General features: G+C 39.0%; 1 protein-coding gene across 26 annotated transcripts in view; it reads left to right on the top strand.

Annotated features, from left to right (window-relative positions):
* The first annotated feature begins 6,591 nt into the window (after positions 1-6,591).
* Positions 6,592-19,202, top strand: part of LOC131062725 (uncharacterized) — a 104,236-nt gene continuing 91,625 nt past the window's right edge. For 15 of the 26 annotated variants that reach the window (XR_009372768.1, XR_009372766.1, XR_009372761.1 and 12 more), the window contains exon 1: positions 6,592-6,787. The gene's annotated coding sequence lies outside the window, so the exon portion shown is untranslated. Of the gene's footprint in view, positions 6,825-6,855; positions 7,047-7,214; positions 7,340-19,202 lie in introns of those variants that run through there. The other 11 variants (XR_009372763.1, XM_059221800.1, XM_059221796.1 and 8 more) reach the window with 5 other exon arrangements.

Raw genomic sequence — 19,202 nt, 5'->3', positions numbered from 1 at the left:
TAAACATTGGAGAGACCTTATTTGACTTGCCTAATCAATGTGGTTGTTGTCATAATATGAAATACTGAGTTCCACCCTTGCCTCTGCATCAAACTTCTCACATCATGTTTCTTCACCAAAACACACTATTCCCGATCTTCACCAAAACACACTTTTTTGCTTTCTAGGTTAGTTGTCTTAGCTTAGTTGGTTGTTGTCGAGTCTTTTCTGTTAACCTTTTGTTCATAGTTTCTCAGGAGTTGGCCAAGTCTTTCTCTTTGAAATGAAGTGAGATTTAACATTCCCTTTTCCCATCCAAGGCATAATCCCTTCCACTTCTCTCAATCCTGTCAGTGGGTGCCCAAACCCAATCACTCCCATTTCCATTTCCGCCCATTTCCACCTCCCCTAACACTCTTCAATTCCATTTACCATACCTTATAACTCACCTACCTTCCTATACCTTTAACCACCTTTCATACCCACCTTTCATACCCCATGCCTTAACCTCCTTCACATCTTAACTTAAACCTACCCTTCCATCTTACACCCTCACCTCCCTCCACTAACTTCCTTTCCACCTTACCCCTACCCCTATTCTATCCTAGCATTTCCCTTCCCCTCATACCTTATATCTCACACACCCCTCCACAACACCTACCCCTTTATCCCTTTATTCCCCTAAAATCACCTATTCTAACCCACATCCCATAAGTCTTACTTCCTTTATTTCCCTAAGCTTACGTCCACCACACACCTATTAACCTACCCTTTCGATCTTATCACCTACCCCCATCCTAGCCTACCCATACCCTATCCCTATCCTAACCTACCACCCTACCCCCTTACCCTTTTTCCTTGCCCCTTATAACTCCCATTATAACCTACATATAAAATAATGGGATAAAAGAATGTGCCTATTTTGTAACACTGGAGCAGTAGAGATGGAGTGACATTTTGTCATGAAATGCTTGACATATAGTGACATTTGTGCCATTTACGAAGACATTTTGAAAATAAATAATTTAAACACGCTTTTTGAGGAAACAAAACTCAACAAAATGATAAGTTTGCTAATTAAAATTCACTGAAGAAGAGAAAATCTTGAGAAGAGGTTACATGTTGTTTTAAATCATTTTGCCCCAATTTTATAGGGTGTGTGTTGTCTATGGGTCCCATGGTCTGCTTTTGCCTTGTGGACGTTATTAAAATCCATCATCATCATCATCATTTCACATGACATTTAGGGTATCTTTGTGTTCATGTCAACTTTTCTTCTTGTTTGGGCTCCTTCATTGTGAAAATGAGTTTAACTACTAAAAAAAAAGTTGTGTGTAAACCCTTATACGCCTACTGCACCACCAAAGAAGCCACAAAAATAGCAATAACATGAACCACGTGAAGAATCATGCGTCCCAAAGATTCAACGAGCATTCAAAGAGCGAGTTAAGAAGAGTTTTCAACCAAGATCAGAGATTGAGGTAGGATTTCGACCCAAAGCCAACACCTTACATTGCAAAGGAAAAAGTATTTGCATTCAATTTAGATTGTTTATTGATAAATATATAATCATTATCAATTACCTAGGAAAGACCGTAATTTGTGAATATTACATAAGGAGGGCCAAAATAAGATGTTTGCAAATATATGGTGACAACCCCCAAGGGTTAATAGTCATAGAAACCACATAGATGTCAGCCATTAGGTAGAAGACAGTGAGTAGAACAATGGGAAGATGATAAAAAATAGATGAAGCAACAAATGTTACAATCCAAATAGAAGTTTTATAGCAGCCAAACATAAAGATTAAAAGCTCATGCCTAATGGATAGGTCTAAAGTGCTACAGACAACAAGGGTGGAAAGAAAAGTTCTAGAGATGAAGAAAACACATGCTTAGAGGGATTTCATTGACACCAAGGAGTAGAGATTTTTTCATGGCCTTGAATTCCTATGAATGCATGCAAACCATTGCCAATGATAAAAGATATATGTTTATATAAAGAACCAATAATGGAGAATATGATATTCTTAGGAACATAAGAATATAAGCATGAATCTCCAAGTAGTCACAACATCGAAAGACAGTCCAATGATAAATTTTGAGATCTCTTTTTGGCAAAGAAATTATCAAAGGGTGACAGTTGAGATTTAGGAGAAAATGGAGCCAATGAAAAGAAGTTTAATATAAATGAAAAACAAAGATCAATAATACAAATTATAGCAAGTATGTCCAATGATAACAAAGAAATTCACCACAAGCATATGGGAACAATGCCAAGTTGGTAGTTATGTAGTCCAAGACACTTCAAGGACAAAGGCATTGGAACTTGTAGAAGTTTTTTTATCATCCAAATGGTACGAGGCAACAAGGTTTTATGACAAAAATATAACTATGTGAACAAAGAATCATGTCAAGACATAAAGAGGTAAGGTGGTATCCTTACGATCAAAGTATGACAATTACCAATATTATGAAGAGAACTCACATGAATAGATCTAGTCACCTATGCAAACATTTTAGTCATCTTGTGACAGTCAAAGAGGGCAATAGTAATAAGTCTTCATGATGGAAGTCCATTAAAGGTGGTAGTCAACATAGTGAAAAAAGCCTAATCATGTTTAGAGCAATAGGCAAACCTAAGAACAAGAAAAAATAGTCATATGATAATGCATATGACAACCTTAATGCCCAAGTTTAGAGAGCATACAAGATGAATAATGATAGTCTATTTGATAAAATGTCATTGTTGCATGAAGATGACGATCTATGGCTATTGTGAACAATGTAGGATGTAGTCAAATTCAGAGCATAGTCAATGATATAAAATAGTGAGCATCATCTTCAAGATCTTTATGAAAAAGCATAAAATTGATAAGGTCTACTACAAGTCTAGATTAGTCGAGATTGGGAAAGAGTTTGGTTGATCCTCTGTTCATGCCTTCTAGTTCATTAGCGAGATTGGGAAAGAGTTTGGTATTAAGTTTGGTGTTGGTGGAAGGTTTAAGGAGGTACACTATCATCGTAATTAATGTTAGAGAGTGTTTTGAAGAAGAATGGGCATGAAAGGAGTGACTGTCCTAAGTGCTTGAGAATATTACAAAAAGTGAGTGTTGCAGCAATGAATCTTCCTTTGACCTTTGGGTGGTTGGGAGGGTAAAGACCCACATATCAACTATCTACTTTGACATCCTAGGATGGTGTCCACCTACTCTAAAACATTGTGGGCACTCTTTGTCTAATACTAACATATACATAACATGTTCCTCTCATATAATCCCATGTTGGCTAGGCCCCACCAAAAATTAGAAGATCCCAACTACTAAAAACACTAGATTCTCCCCTAAAAGGTTGTTGAGTCACAGAAGGCCTAGCTTGATAGCCCTATAGTCTCTCATACCTAAAATATCCTTATATCGATGATGGTCACATGTGACTACCCTATGGCCCCTACTATGCTCTAGACCTTTGTCCCTAATATTGATACTATTGGGTTTTTCTTTAAAATCCTATAGTAAGTCTCTCCTTTGAAGGATGGGGAGGCCTATGGACACTTTAGTCCCTTGATCAAGGTTACAAACTTCTCTCATGCCTCTTGTGTCCTCCCATGTACCTCCTTTTCCATAAGATACTTTGCCATAGCAACCCTAAAGTCATTTGGATTGGCCATGTGTAGGAAAAATGAAATTTTGGGCTTTCCACCCCTAATGAAATAATTGACAAGTAACTTGTCTTGAATGTAATCTACAAACTACAAGAACTCCAAAAACTAACTCTCATGTTGAGCCACTACAAAACCTCATTATGTAAATTGTGAAACTCATCTATGCATCTCTCTCAAAAATATTTTGAAATAGAACACACTTTGAAGCACTCCAAAATGGTATCCCATGAGAGGGTTTCCAATGTGAGTTGGTGAATTTTATGCTCCCAGTACCACAAGGTGGAAGCAAGTCCTCTAAAAAATTGCATTGCAAATTATGCCTTTAGGTTGCTCACATATAGATGCAACCCAAAGCATAAGTCCAAGCTAAGTAACCAAGACTTAGCCTCAACCTCATTCGTGGATCTTAAAAATGTAGAGGATTGGAGATGAAGCAACTCTCAAATATGATCCTTTGGCTCATGATATGTGCTTGCTATAGTCTATACCTCTTGTATTTATGCATGAGGCTAGGTAATGTGTATTGATCAATCTTCTATCTCCTCTATGTGTATTTCCCAAATTCAAGGCGAACTCCTAATAAGCTCCCAAGATGAAAGTATATGCTCCTCTACTACAAGTGGTTCCTCATGAGGTGTCTCTGTTGTGGGTGAAAACCTATCCTGTATCACACCTATCAAATTATATAAGGCTTGTAAGATTTGAGGTCCATACTCTGGCTATTCATCTTGATGAAAACTCTCAAAGTGATACGACTCTTCTTGCCCCTCATGTGAATGTGCTCCTCTTGAAGAAGTACGACATGGATGACCCTTCCTTCCATTTCCTACACCCTATTTTCTAACCCACACCTCATAACCTTTACCTCACTTCCTATCATTATTACCTTCCATCTACCTTTCATATCCCCTCTCTTAACCTCCTTCACTTTCCTACATCCTATCCTAAACCTAACCTCATACACATTTACTTTTACTTCACCTACCTAACCCCATTCCATCCTTCACATCCTTTTATCTCCCCCCCCTTCACTTTCCTACCTTCCAAACCCCTAACATATCCTAACTTACTCTTTCACCATTACATCCTTCATCACTTACCTCCCTATCTTATCCTAACCCACACCTCATAACCTTATACCTCTTAGCTTCCATTTTATACCACCTTCCTATCACGGTACACTTATTCTCCCTTCCAAAACACTGCCAAACATATGGCTAATGTCAGTGCCACCTAGGATCAAGGAGAGATCACCCACAAAAGAAGTGTTGAATAAAAAAGATCAAAATTGTCCCCACTTTGACCTTCAAAGACCATGCTGACCATTGAAAGAACTCAGAGCCAACTAAAAGGAAATGAATGCTGACATGGATCTAAAAGGAGAATCGTATTCAAGCACAACTGTTGAAAATTCTATTTTTAAAAAAAATAATAAACATATCAAAAGCTAAGTCGGCTATCATAAGGGTACACCGCTCAAGGAGAAAGGAAGACAAGAAAGAGGTTATGCCTATAAAGAGGATAATTGATCATTTCATTTGATTAACCATCCAATTCAATCTTATTTATCTCTTTTTCTACCAGACAATGAATATGAGCTAGGGAAAAAAAATTATGAGCAGTAAAATTCATTATAAGAAGGATACAACTTGATCATCAACCAAGACAAACGCAACCTCCTATGTAAAATTCAAACAATTTCATCACTACATCAAGCAAATTCGACACATTGTCACAAAAATAACGTTTTTTTCTTCAAGAAAACATCCTGTGAATGAATTGGTTGATTACCCTACCTTTTTTCTTCAATCGAATCTTGGTGGCACCCCAATCTAGAACTGTTTCCCTCCTTGTAATGCCCAATTATTTTGTGGATGCCAGAGGTCGACGAGACGAAGAGGTAGGATTAATGTTTATCAAATGAGTTGCTCTTTTTTTTTTTTTTTAAGTAATGCCCGCGTTCGTCGAAATTTCGACGAATGCGGGCACTTTTTCTCAAAAAACACAAATTTCATTGCCAATTCCTTCTCCGTCGAAACCAAATGTTGAATTATCATCGAAATTCCGACGAATGCGGGCATTTTTTCAAAAAAAAATCAAATTTGGTCACAATATACCTTCTCCATCAGAAACCTCCATCGGAATTTTAGGCCAAATGTATTAGTGACACTTTCACACACACTCCTTCTCTCTCTCTCTCTCTCTCTCACCTTCTCTCTATAACCTCCTTTATCTCTCTCTTGATCCCTTTAGCTCTCTCTTGATCCCTTTAGCTCTAACTTCCCATCTCTTCCTCTCCCTCTCGCTCTCTATCTCATTATCTCTATCTTTCTTTTTTAACTCATGTTTGGATCCCTATAACTAGATGCATAGTTCATTTTAAGCTATCACTTCTTGATTGAGACCTTAGTTGCACAAACAACATCAATTTTTAAATGGCCTACCAATTGAACTTACACATTGAACAAATGCATGCAAAATACACCAAATTTTTCTCTAACTGACCTTTCACACCTTTTCGACATACCCATTGCACACCAAAGTGCGATTGCTAGTAAATATAACTATAGATTTATATTATATATTACAATATCTCCCAACTATAATTAACATTCCATTAATAGTAGAATATATTCTTATCTATGAGATGAGAGCATGTGAAAAATGTAATTGATTTCCTATCCTCTATTGAAAGTTTCATGTGAAATATCAATATTTCATGATCAATAAAAAATAATTTTTACATTATTTGATTTTGCACTTTCTAATATATTATTCAAAACATATATTACTATTGGCTAACCATAACACCTTCTTTTGATGCAAATGCTAATTATTTTCCAATTTAAATTAGAATTTATATGACTATGAATAATTAAAATTTATACATTTCTAATTAAACTTAGATAGACACCCTCACAATCCGTTGATAAAGATCAATACATTTATTCTACGTTCAGGGGTATTTCTCATGTGCCACGCTGAATCAATGTTTAAAAGTCCATGAAAGGAAATGTAATATATCTACCGCGTAACAGACCTATAGGCAAGCTGCATGTGTACATGCATGGTATTCCTTTTTCATTTTATTTGCATTTTGCAGGGTGAGAGAGAAAGTGCAGTGGCCAGCGAAATGGCAGCCACGGTAAGGAGAACTTGAGGAACTCTTCTTAGCATTCAATGTAAATGTTTTATTGTGTTGTAGCGATACTTTCAAAATATTTTTTCATCAAGGTTTCGTTGGGTATTGACAATTATGTATGCTTCTTTTTAAGCTTTTCATTGCCAACAATCAGTTAGCCAAAACCTGATTCTGGGTTGTTGTAGTTCTTTTAGAAAAATTCTGAATTGTATATGTATGCTTAAAGATGGATGAACTCGTGTATAAGGATAACATTTTAAAGGTATATTTATTGGTTTTTTGGTTAGTTTGTAAGAAATTTTAGCTTCATATCGTGGAGTATGGTCTGTTGAATTTCTGTTTGCCCTAGCAATAACTGTAGGAGAGGTTTAAGTTAACTTCTTGAAATATTGGCTGCATTCAAGCTGAAAACTTCTAATTCATTCTGCAGAATATGCAAATTGGCTAGCAAACAGTTGGAAACCCAGTGGAGAGGGTTCCGACCACCAATTCTAATGTGTTGGACAATGGCTTTGTTTCTTATGTGAAACAGTCAAGTTGGGGTTCCATGCTGGGGTACGGCCCTTTAAATTGCGGCATGTGGTTTCATATAATTTCAAGAAAGAAAACAATGCATTTCAAATTATAGCTTGCCCCAACATTAGGAGTAGTGGTTGCTTTGGGTTCCATTTTTTCAGCCTAAGCGAGTGTTGCGGGGCTTAAATTTGCAATGCGCGCAAAACCGTTTTCCCATGCCAAAACACAATCTCGACCAGCAAAATACAATTCCCAAATCACACATGAAAGCTCCCAATTAGCCAGACAATTTCCACAGCACCACATATATCAACTATTAAAATCAGCAAAAGCACATATTTCAGACAAACAGATGACATTAAGGGCTGCCTGGTAAGCCGTTAAGAACACCGTGAAAATTAGAAAGTATTATTATATAGATTCTCACCATGATAGAAGATATTTTGCTAAACTTCGAAAATAAGTTATCATTTATCCGGTTTGCTACATTACGTGGAGGAAGACAGTTATAATATTCAAATTTTCTTGGTCATGCTATAAACAACTAGCAGATTGTAAAGAATGATATATTTTATATTGAGCATAATAATTCTGCTCTATGGTTTTGTGGTTTTAGCATGAAAACAATCATTTGAATGCATACAAATGACATCAATGATATAAACATGACTGCAAATAGTTGATGAATAATGCAAGAATGTTGCTTCAGTATTATTGAAGTACGTACTGATTCGTATGAGATCCTAGGGGTTAAATCAAATTGTAAACATAAATTCTAAATGTTGATAAACAAAATCAGTGTTAGAACTAAATTTGGAAGTAACCAATGAATTGAGTAGGAATGTCACTTCGATATCAATGAAGGGAAGCACTGCTTCCTAAGAAAGATGGCCAACTATTTTTAGCGCTCCCTATACGACAACAAATAAAAAAGTGAGGTGTTGGTTCTATATGGAGAAGGCATCCACTTAGTTGCCCAAGTATAAGTGATGATATTAACTATTGATTAGACAAGAATAAATGAAGGAAAGACAAGGAACTGAATTGTTAACGTTGATTTCCTAGACAGAGAACAACTGTTAGGACTTCTACAAGTGCTAGGAGTTACCCTTGACTTCTTGCCACTGTAGAAGTTAGAGTTACCAGCTTTAAGATGCAATCAATTTTGAATTTCCTTTTTGTAAGACACATTAGTAATGTTAAAGTGTGTGTTGCTATTTTGTATTGTGTTTTGCTATGGAAAAGAACATATTCAAGTATGGTGCTTCGTCATGTCAGATATGTGTTTTGAACTTTGTGATAAATTGAATGTTGTAAATAGGCTATGGAGTGTGGTTGATGTTTATATCAGTAAATTATATTTGTAATGGATTATAAGTAACTATTTAACTATTTCAGGACCTATGTTAATTACAGTAAAGGAGTACAAGGGATATTATTTTTCAGTATTATACCTATAACAGGCATGGCTTCATGAATTGAAGGCTAGGAAGAGAGTGCAGAGGAAGAGATTTCTATACATTTCTTCAAAATAGAAAATGTGACAAGTGCATGTGTAAGTTTAAAGAGTCATTTACAAAGGCAAATGCTTGTATTTCATGTTTCTCATACAACATCTTTTTCATTCTCTTTTCTACAAATTAAAAGATCTAGAATCAGAACACTCTAATGTATAAAAACGATAATAAAATCAGCAAAGAGCTAATAATGAAGAGAAGACAAGATCAGAAAGAACCTAACAAATATCGATTGTTTTTTTCCTTCAAATTTTATATTTCCTGTTTAAATTTTCAAAAAGTAAGAAAAAGCTGTTGGAAGTGAAGTCCAACGGTTGCCGCCAAACTTTTGGCTTTCCCACTTCTCGTTCGTAGCTCTTTTAAAGAGCTGTTTGTATATCATTTGGATGAGGTTTATTTGGGAAACCACAAGCTGCTGTAAATGTACAAACAGATTTATGTTCATAATAAAATGATTCCCCTGTTTTGAGTGTGGATGTAGGCAAATTGCCAAACCACGATAACCTGCGTGTTTATTTTTTCTTCATGTTTAGAATTTTCTGATTAATTTCTACATTTTAAATTTGCTTTCACTCCTACCAATTGGTATCAAAGCAAGGTTAGATCGCTTTTGAGATTGCGGTGGTTGAAATTCCGAGATCATGGAAGAAGCGAAGATAGAAATGTTCTCCGGTCAGAACTTTGGGTTATGGAAGGTGCAGATGGAGTCCTTGCTGATAAAGCAAGACCTTTCACTTGCGCTTGAAGGGAAAGCGAAGAAGCCAACCACGATGGCTGATGAAGAATGGGAAAAATTAGACAAGAAGGCAAGAGCAACAATTTTTCTCTCGCTGTCCAATAATGTCCTCTTCAATGTCACGGGTGAAGCAACAATGAAAGATGTATGGGGTAAATTAACAGCCATGTATGAAATGGCGTCGGCTGCAAATAAAGTGTTTATCATGAAGAACTTGTATAAACTTAAGATGAAGGAAGGTTGCGCAATTGCGAATCACAACAATGAATTTAATACATAGTGATTGATCAGTCAAGCAACTTCGGTGGGGATGACACAAGATGATGAGAGCAAAGCTGTCCTTTTGTTATGCTCTTTACCAAGCAGCTGGGATGGTGTTGTAACAGCTGTTAGTACTTCGGTATCCGGCAAGAATAAGTTAGTCTTTGATGATGTAGCGGCCACTCTTCTTAGCGAAGATTTGAGAAGAAAGAATGAAGAACCTTCATTCGGTGAAGCCTTAACGGTAGTAAGCATCGAAAATAAAGGTAGGAGCCACTATAGAGGCAGAAATAATCATCATAGAAGATCGAAATCAGCAAGGAGATCGAAGTCTAGAAACAGAAATGGTGATTGTTGGTTTTGTGGTAAATCTGGTCATGTAAAGAAGGATTGTAGAAATTACAAAAAGGCACAAGAGAAGGTGCGGGACAACGAAACGAATACCGTCTACGACAAGGATGATAGTGTTCTAATCCTTTCAACAACCAACACTACTCCAGTTTCATGGGGACTTGATTCCGGTGATTCCCATCACGCTACCTCATGCCTAAAGAGAAGGTGCGGGACAACGAAGCGAATACCGTCTACGACAAGGATGATAGTGTTCTAATCCTTTCAACAACCAACACTACTCCAGTTTCATGGGGACTTGATTCCGGTGATTCCCATCACGCTACCTCATGCCTTGAAGTGTTCATAAACTACAAAGAAGGTCACTTTGGAAATGTTTTCTTAGGAGATAACAAAGCTTGCGAAATTATAGGCAAGGGTGATGTGTTGCTACCAATAGAAGGTGGTAAAACATGGCTGCTCAAAGATGTTCGGCATGTCCCAAAATTGAAACGGAATATCTGTTGATCAGCTCTTTGACCAAGGTCTTAATGTGAATTTTCTTCGGGATACTTGGAAAGTAATCCACGACACTATGATGATTGCCAAGGGCAATAAATTGGGTAGTCTCTATATATTGAAGACTCATGGTGAAGTGGGAGCTGCAATGGTGGTTGAGGACAGCAAAGCGGATCTTTGGGCATCAAAGCCTTGGACATATTAGCAAGAAAGGGCTCCATGTTATGCACACAAGGAATTAGCTTCCGGGTCTCAAACTTTTGGACTTAGCCTTTTGTGAACATTGTCTTTATGGCAAACAAAAGCGAGTGAGTTTTTTGAAAGGTGGGTGCGATACGAAGACAACACCATTAGAGCTAGTTCAGATGTTTTTGGGCCTACCGAGGTAACCTCCGTTGGAGGAGCTAATTATTTTGTCACCTTTCTTGATGATTGTACAAGAAAAGTATGGATTTACATGCTCTCTAAGAAATTTGAAGTTTTTTCCAAATTTAAAATTTTTAAGGCTTTAGTTGAAAATCAGATTGGGCATAAGATTAAGTGTTTACAAATAGATAATGGTGGAGAATTTTGTTCACAAGAATTTGATGTTTTTTGTGCTGATAATGGTATTAGAAGGATTAAGATTGTTCCTTTCACTCAAGAAAACGGTGCAGCCGAGAGGATGAATAGGACAATCCTTGAAAGGGCTTTGTGTATGTTATCAAACGCAGGTCTAGGTAAGGAATTTTGGGCAGAGGCTTGCAACACAACAGTATACCTGATCAACCAAAGTCCCTCATCTAGATTGGATTTTGGTATTCTAGAAGAGGAATGGCAAGGGAAGAGGATTTCCTACTCGCATCTTAGCGTGTTTGGATGTGAAGCCTTCTCGCATATTCCCAAAGAGAAGAGAACCAAATTGGATCCCAAGTCGCAGAAGTGTATTTTTGTTGGGTATGGCGAAGAGCAATTTGGTTTTAGATTGTGGGATCCGGTCAATAAGAAAATTGTTCGCAGTAGGGATGTTATTTTTAATGAGATGTCTTTTCTAGCATTGCAAATTCAAACTAAATCAGATGCTGAGTATGTTCCTCTGTCTGCTTTTCAGAATTCTTCCTCACTAGGAGGTTCTCAGTCTTTACCTCATTTGACTCAAGTGGGAGCTCCTTTGGTAATTACGATTACTCCCCCATCTTCAGTACAGAAGAGTTCTTTGTCTTCTGGCAGTGGTCATAATATTATTGGTTTCAGTAATACAGGGCATGTCTCAGAAGTTTCACCGCCCAACACAGGGCATATTCAAGAAGAATCTCGCCCAAGCTCAGAGCCTTCACACTGTTGGCTCTTCACAAAACTTTCTATTTCTCCTGCTGGTGAAGAACCCACACGGCTGATCTTAGAGGGACCACGGCGGCAGAGACAAAAATCTCGCAGTCAAGAGGACTCGCGCTTTCTGCTTCTGTCCCTTGTTTTACCCGATAATTCACGGGCAGAGACAATTCGTTGGTCTAAGGAAAACCGAGGTCACAAACACGAGCTTGGGCCACATTTCTCCCGCAACAAGCAGAGCTCTATCCCATTGTTCTCACCAGGGTTTAGTCAGCATTACAATGCACGTGAGCTTCATGAGGAATTTCAAATTCCTAGCAGGCGTGTGTTTCATGGGGACTTGTTGTGACGTATTCACACATCGCCCCATTGCAAATGGGGACCCCTTCTTTTTTGCTTTCTAGGGTTTGTTTCTAGGTCTTTTAGGGTCCTGTTTGTTAGCCTTTGCATTTTCAGTGTTGTCAGAGGGATCATTAAGATAGCAGGCTCTGCTTGAGCTAGGGTAAGTCAGTGAGGGATTGAGTCAGGTGGATCTACTCAAGAGGTTAGGTCAATTGAGTTATTAGGGGTAATTTAGATCATTCCTAGGGTGTTTTTTGTGTACTATCTGGTCGCACTTCAAGTTGCTACATCAAACCTTGGTTGAATGCATAATGTCCTCCTAGGTCCCATCCCTTACATCAAGGGCAAAGCGAATTCGCCTTGAGAAGTCTGGAATGTCATCCCGATCCTTAAATGTCCTGAAATTTGGCTAAGTCTGGAATGTCATCCTGATCCTGAAATTTGACTGTTTGGAAAATTGAAGAATCCTCCAAAAGCTAGATTTTGCATTATAACTCCTGGAGGTCCGAAACCACTCTCAAACATCCTGACAATATATATGGAATATAACTTAATACTTAAATGTTATATTCCATATATAATGTCAAATTTTGTTCTTGACCCTTCCAAAGGGTCCAGAGCGAATTTCAATTTCGCTCCTGACCCTTCCAAAGGGTCCAGAGCGAAATTTCACAAAGGACCTAAGATTTCACCTAAGTCAGTGAGTGGTTGAGCGAATTTGCAAAATTATGAAAGGAAATGCATCAAAGGATTGAGTCTAAGGCAAAGTCAAGTGGAAGAGAAGGTGAATTGAGCCTAGAGGAGGAATTTCACTCTTGACCCTTCCAAAGGGTCCAGAGCGAATTCCTCTATAAGACATTCTACCTTGACCCAAGGTAAGAGCTAACCCATTACTAGGCTTGAGTGAAGGAAAAACATGTGTTTGAGTGAAGAAATGTGAAAATGAAGTCAGGATTTGAGCACAAGGAAGAATTTCGCTCCAGACCCTTCCAAAGGGTCCAGAGCGAATTTCATATAAGACCCTATTTCTTCACAAAACCTTTAATTAAATGCCAACTTGAGGAGCAAATTCACTTGATCATGATGGAAGGAGGCCTAAGAAGTTATATTCAGGCCAAGGAAGGGAGGAAAAAGGTGAGAAATGAGCCCAAGTAAGAATTTCTCTCCTGACCCTTCCAAAGTGTCCAGAGCGAAATTCACATAACCTTCATTTTCTTCCTTGTCATGGCCAAGTTTTGGACTATTAAGGCATGGTTGGAGTTACCTTGAGGTGTTCTAGCCTTTGAAAGAAGGTTTGAGGCAAAGAAACGGGACTCAGACTCGGACTCGGGACTTGGCGTCAGACTTGGCTCCAGACTCGGTTGGACTCGGGAAAGTGAAAAACTCAAGAAATTTAGAGATTTTTAAAGATTTAAAACTTGTTTCAGACACCCTTTATTGAAACACCTTAAAGACACAAAAACATCATCAAACTTGGCTCATTTGATTACATACACAAGTATACATCAATCACATAAGCATAAACGCAAATTGTAGCTGAAGAAAATAACAAGCATAGATATATAAATATTGTCAAATGTATACAATATTACAAAACTCATGGAATAAAAAATCCATGTCATCATATGATCATCATCAAATGTTTCATACAAATACCAAAGGTAAATAGTAAATGCTAAATACAACTACAAGTGTACAAGCCTATGGCTCAGAGGCCGTGCAACTGAACCCTCTTGCCCTGGCCCCCTGCGAAGGCGTTTAAAGTAGGTCCTGGATGATTCAGCAGCCATAGTCGCTCCCGGTGACACCATGCCATGCTCACCAACATCAGGAACAGCTGTGTCATGCTCGCCAACATCAGGAACAACTGTGTCACTCTGAGTCTCAGTATTTCCTATCTCTGCTCGTGCTCTCTGCTCCTCTGCCATGGCTACAGCCTCAGCCTCTATATCTACCTGGTCAATCCAATCAATGTCATCATCACTAAATACAGCTGTAGGAGTCCTAGGAGCTATCTAATTCTCATTGGCCCACTCTGCTTCAGGATCAACCTCATCTAGAATGATAGGAGACATGTCAACTGTTGCATTCTTTCTCATTCTTAGGTGAAGGTTGTAGTGAACAAAGACGAGATCATTCATCTTCTCCACAGATAATCTATTGCGCCTCTTGGAGTGTATGTGCTCAAACATACTCCAATTGCGCTCACAACTTGATGCGCTGCATGGTTGGCTCAAGATGCGAATGGCCAACTTCTAAATATTTGGTGTGTCTGGGCCAAAAAAGTTCCACCAATGATCTGAGTTTGAAATGAGAAAAATAAATAAAATCAGTCTCACTCATGAACTCATTTAACAAGTTACAATATAGTATTGAATAAAACTAAAATTAAGCCTAACAATTTATTTTTACTTGGCATCATAGTTGTCCTACCGTCTTTGGCGACAGGACGAGAGAAGGTCTCCCCTTGTGCATCTGAGAACATCTGCAGCTCTCGAAAAAGGTCTATCTGAGAAGTACCAGCTGGTCCCATCTTCTCCATGATTGCATATAGCCCATTAAGGACCTCCACATCAGCCTTGAAAGAAGGGATAAAACAGAATGCCGGATTCAAATAATAGGCTGCCGCATGGATGGGCCTATGAAGCTGATGATGCCATCTCCTATCAATGATCTCCCAAATGGGACCATACTTGCTCTCGTCTGCTCCATAGACGAATCTGATGGCCTCCTTCGCCCTATCCATGCCCTCATATATATTGCCCATTGCGGGCTTATCTCCATCCGCAACTCACAACAAAACCACCAAGGGCTTAACAAACTGCAAAATTGAAAATATTGTGTAATTTAGAAAAATGAGCAAATAAGAGAATACATATAATAAGTTATAAAACATGAAGTTAAATTGTAGAATTTATAAAAAAATTACCTTCACTATCTCATCACAAGGGACCCAAAAGCCTTGCTCATCAAAAATGCAGTCTGCCATCTCTATCCCTGCAGGGGTGGTAGCATAGGATGAGGAAGACCACTCCTCACCAACAATCATACGTCTCAAGGCAGACTTAGACCTAAGCATGGACTGCAATGTGAGGAAGTTTGTGGCAAATCTTGTGATTCCTGGACGAGCTAACTCCTTCTGCTCTGTGTATTGTCTCATAAGAGCCAACACCCATGAATGATTATATACAAATTTGTAGACATTTCTTGCCCTTTCTACACATCTCTTGACCCATGGGATTTTTCCAATATCCTCCAACATGAGGTCGATGCAATGAGCAGCACATGGAGTCCAAACTATAGATGGGTGCCTCTCCGTCAATAGTCTACCTGCAGCAACATAATTTGTTGCATTGTAAATTGTAATTAATGGAGGTACAAACTACAAGATAGTAATTAATTTGCAAACAAAATTAGTTTGTAATCAAAAGTTTACCCGTAGCAACATAATTTGCTGCATTGTCGGTCACCACCTGTACCACGTTCTCCTCACCCACATCTTCAATCACCTCCTCTATCTGCTCACATAGGTAGGTGGCATTCTTGCAATGGGCGGAAGCATCAATGGACTTGATGAAAACGGTGCCCCCTGAAATAAAAAAATAAAGCTAGGTCAATGATCATTCAATAAACCATTAGATAAAAAATAAAAAATTAAAGACTATATGAAACTAAAATTAATCAATCACTTGCGAAAGAAACAAGAAAATTAAGGAGAGTTCTATTTCTCCTATCCGTCCAACCCAGTGTTCCACGGGCGTTGGGGATGGGGGGGACGCGTTTTCGGGACGGGGGGACCAAGGGCCTAAGTTTGGGGACGGCGGCGGGGGGTGGCGGGGTGGTGGTGCTGATATAGTTATACATATACATATAGTACTTGAAAAACTAGTTTTGAAAAGATGTATGATAGTATTACAGTGTAAGAATTACATTTCAAATGAGACTAGGAAATTTGAAATACTAAATCTAAATACCAAGATTTCTAAGTTGTGTTGTTATATGTAGCCTAATCAGACTCGGAGGTTAGATTTTCTCTACTTCTATCGGCGCGGTTTCCCCCTATGTCTTTCAACGGGGGTTTGGGGGCAGCTAGGAGTGGGGCAAGGAAAGGGGCAAACAAAATGTATGTTTTGCAAAACAATATTCCATGGAGGTATATATAGGCTGAAATACCATATTGCTGGTGTGCGTGGACATGATGCCGAACCATGCCTAAAAGCAGTCCCTAAGGCCGTACGTGATTGTTATGTAATGGTTGAGGAGATTGAAAGAAAAAAGAAACAAAAGGAGGATCAAGCGGCCATTGGGAGAGAGACAGTTTTAGGAAGAGGGACACAGTTAGGTTGTGTTGGAGGCCCTTCTTCCTTACCTCCATATTGTCCCACTCAGTTTGCTACTACTGGTGCTTCCGTTTCTGCTTCTGCTTCTATAAGTGGCAGTGCCACCGCCACTTCTCATGCTCCTACCACTAGTAGTTGTAGTGGGAATGTTACCATTGGCCCTAGGATTCGTAAATCTAGGTTGGATTCCTTCTTTGTGCCTTGTACTACTCCTGGGTCCTAACTGTCGCTTGAGGGCATGGGTTGGAACAAGGAGGTCCATGATGCTGCTAAAATGGCAGTTGGCAAGTTTTGGAGCTACAGTTGTATTCCATTCTTTGTAGCTAGGTGAATGTTTTACTAACTTTTACGTTTGATAACTTTGATTGTTTTAATTTTTATACTTAACTTATCTCATTGAATTTTTATACTTAACTTATCTCATTGAGTTTCTTTGCGACAGGTCTCCTTATTGGCAACAAATGGTTGATGCCATTACCATATGCAGGGCGGGGTTCAAAGCCCCTAGTGAGAGTGATTTGAGGGGACCCATTTTGTCTCAAATGGTGGATGATGTGAAAAAGGATTTAGATGAACAACGCCACATATGGAGCACTAAAGGTTGCACCATCATGATTGATGGTTGGACCAGTGTTCCACGGGGACGCGTCCCCCCCCTTTTTGGGCGCGTCCCCCTGTCAGAAACGTCTCGGGGACGGGGGGATGGGGACGTGACGTCCCCCGCCGTCCCGCCACCGCCATCGCCACCCAAGCGCCGCTGGGACGCGGAGATGTCCCCGCGTCTCCCAGGGAGACGTGGAGACGCCTCCATGTCTCCTTGGGAGACATTTGGGCGTCTCCTAGAGAGACATGGAGACGCCTCCACGTCTCCTTGGGAGACGTTTGGGCATCTCCCCATCCTTGGAGAGACGTGCAGACGTCTCTCCAAGGATGGGGAGACGCCCAGACGTCTCTTGTCGCCCCCAATGTTTTTCAAAAGGTGAATAGTGAGAGAATAGTTAGGAGTTAGCAAAAGAGAGATAGTCAATAATTAGTAGCTCAATAGTAGATAGCATTTTAGAGTAGAGTAGAAAGAGAAGGCAAAGATTGTTGCCAAGAGATTGTTGCAAAAGACATGTAAACTTCATTGAAGGAACGATGAATTCTATATGTCAATTCTACAATTTGCATGGTCTCTATACTTCTCAATTAATTTCATGTTATTAGATGAATGGAAGAAATTTGTATGATTAATGGTGAAATTTGTGTATCCATACTACTAGCGGTTTGTTGATTGCAAACTTGCCTTGCGTAGTCAATTGGAATCATTCAGCTTAAGCTTAACTTCAATTATCGCTTCTTCATTGATATGCATCAACCGGACGGTGTCTATGCTTGTAGTGGTGATCTGAACATCATAAAGCTTTCCTTAGAAGATCACACTAACCTTGTGGAGATGATCCTAGCGTGTCAAAGCAAGACTTAGTTAAAGTTTCATCAAAGGTCATCCATTGCTCCTACATTCTTAGTGTTAGAATTAGATCCTTCTCCAACCCTTATCCTTTTCCCTTTTTTAAAAATCAAGGATCAGTAAAGACCCACGTTCCAGTGATATCCAAAGCAAATCAGACGCTCAGGTCATCGAATGTAAGTCCCCTTGTGATTCTAGCAAAATCACATCATACCGCAAGAGCTTACCCACACGTAGAGAACCTACAATCAGAACCTTGGAGCTACTCCGATTGATCCTTCTGCGAGATCTTCAACATTCGGGGAAGCTTTATTCAAGAGAGGATAAGGTACCTTTAGGTATTTTATTCTGTGTTTGGTCGTGTACAAAAGACACATCAACAAGACTCTACAGACCAATTAGAACATCCCACTCCTCATGAGCATCTTAGACACTCTAGCGACACAGAGCAATTAAGGGTCTAGGATTTGCATCGAAATTTAGCTGAAATTGATTCAAACATGCTGCCACAGAACAATCAAACTAATGATTGCAGCACCAATTTGCCTCAACACACAGAGCAATTAAGAAGGTTTACCAGGCAGAGGCGACCTCCTGCAAAGTTCTTTGACCATGACTTGTTTTGTGAAGAAGCAGAGCCCACCCTGTTAATCTTTGATCAGACAGAGCCGACAACTTATAAAGAAGCTTGTAAAACTTCAGATTGTGATAAACGACTCAATGCAATGCGTGAAGAAATGGACGCATTACTACGAAATCAGACATGGGATTTGGTACCACTTTCGCCTAACAGAAAGGCATTACGAAATAAGTGGGTCTATAAATTGATTTTGAAGAAATCTTTTCACCAGTAGTAAAAATGACTACCATCCGAGCTGTTTTGGGATTGGTTGCAGCATGGGATCTCGAACTTGAACAATTGGATGTGAAAACGACATTTCTACATGGCGACCTTAACGAGGAATTGTTTATGCACCAACCGGAAGGATTTATCAAAAAGGGTCAAGAGCATCTTTATTGTAGATTGAAGCGGAGCTTGTACAGGCTTAAGCAAGCCCCATGATAATGGTATCTCAAGTTTGACAAGTTTATGACT

Source organism: Cryptomeria japonica, chromosome 5 (assembly GCF_030272615.1).
Source record: "Cryptomeria japonica chromosome 5, Sugi_1.0, whole genome shotgun sequence".
In the NCBI taxonomy this organism is placed as follows: domain Eukaryota; kingdom Viridiplantae; phylum Streptophyta; class Pinopsida; order Cupressales; family Cupressaceae; genus Cryptomeria; species Cryptomeria japonica.
This window is presented reverse-complemented; position numbering and strand designations above follow the sequence as displayed.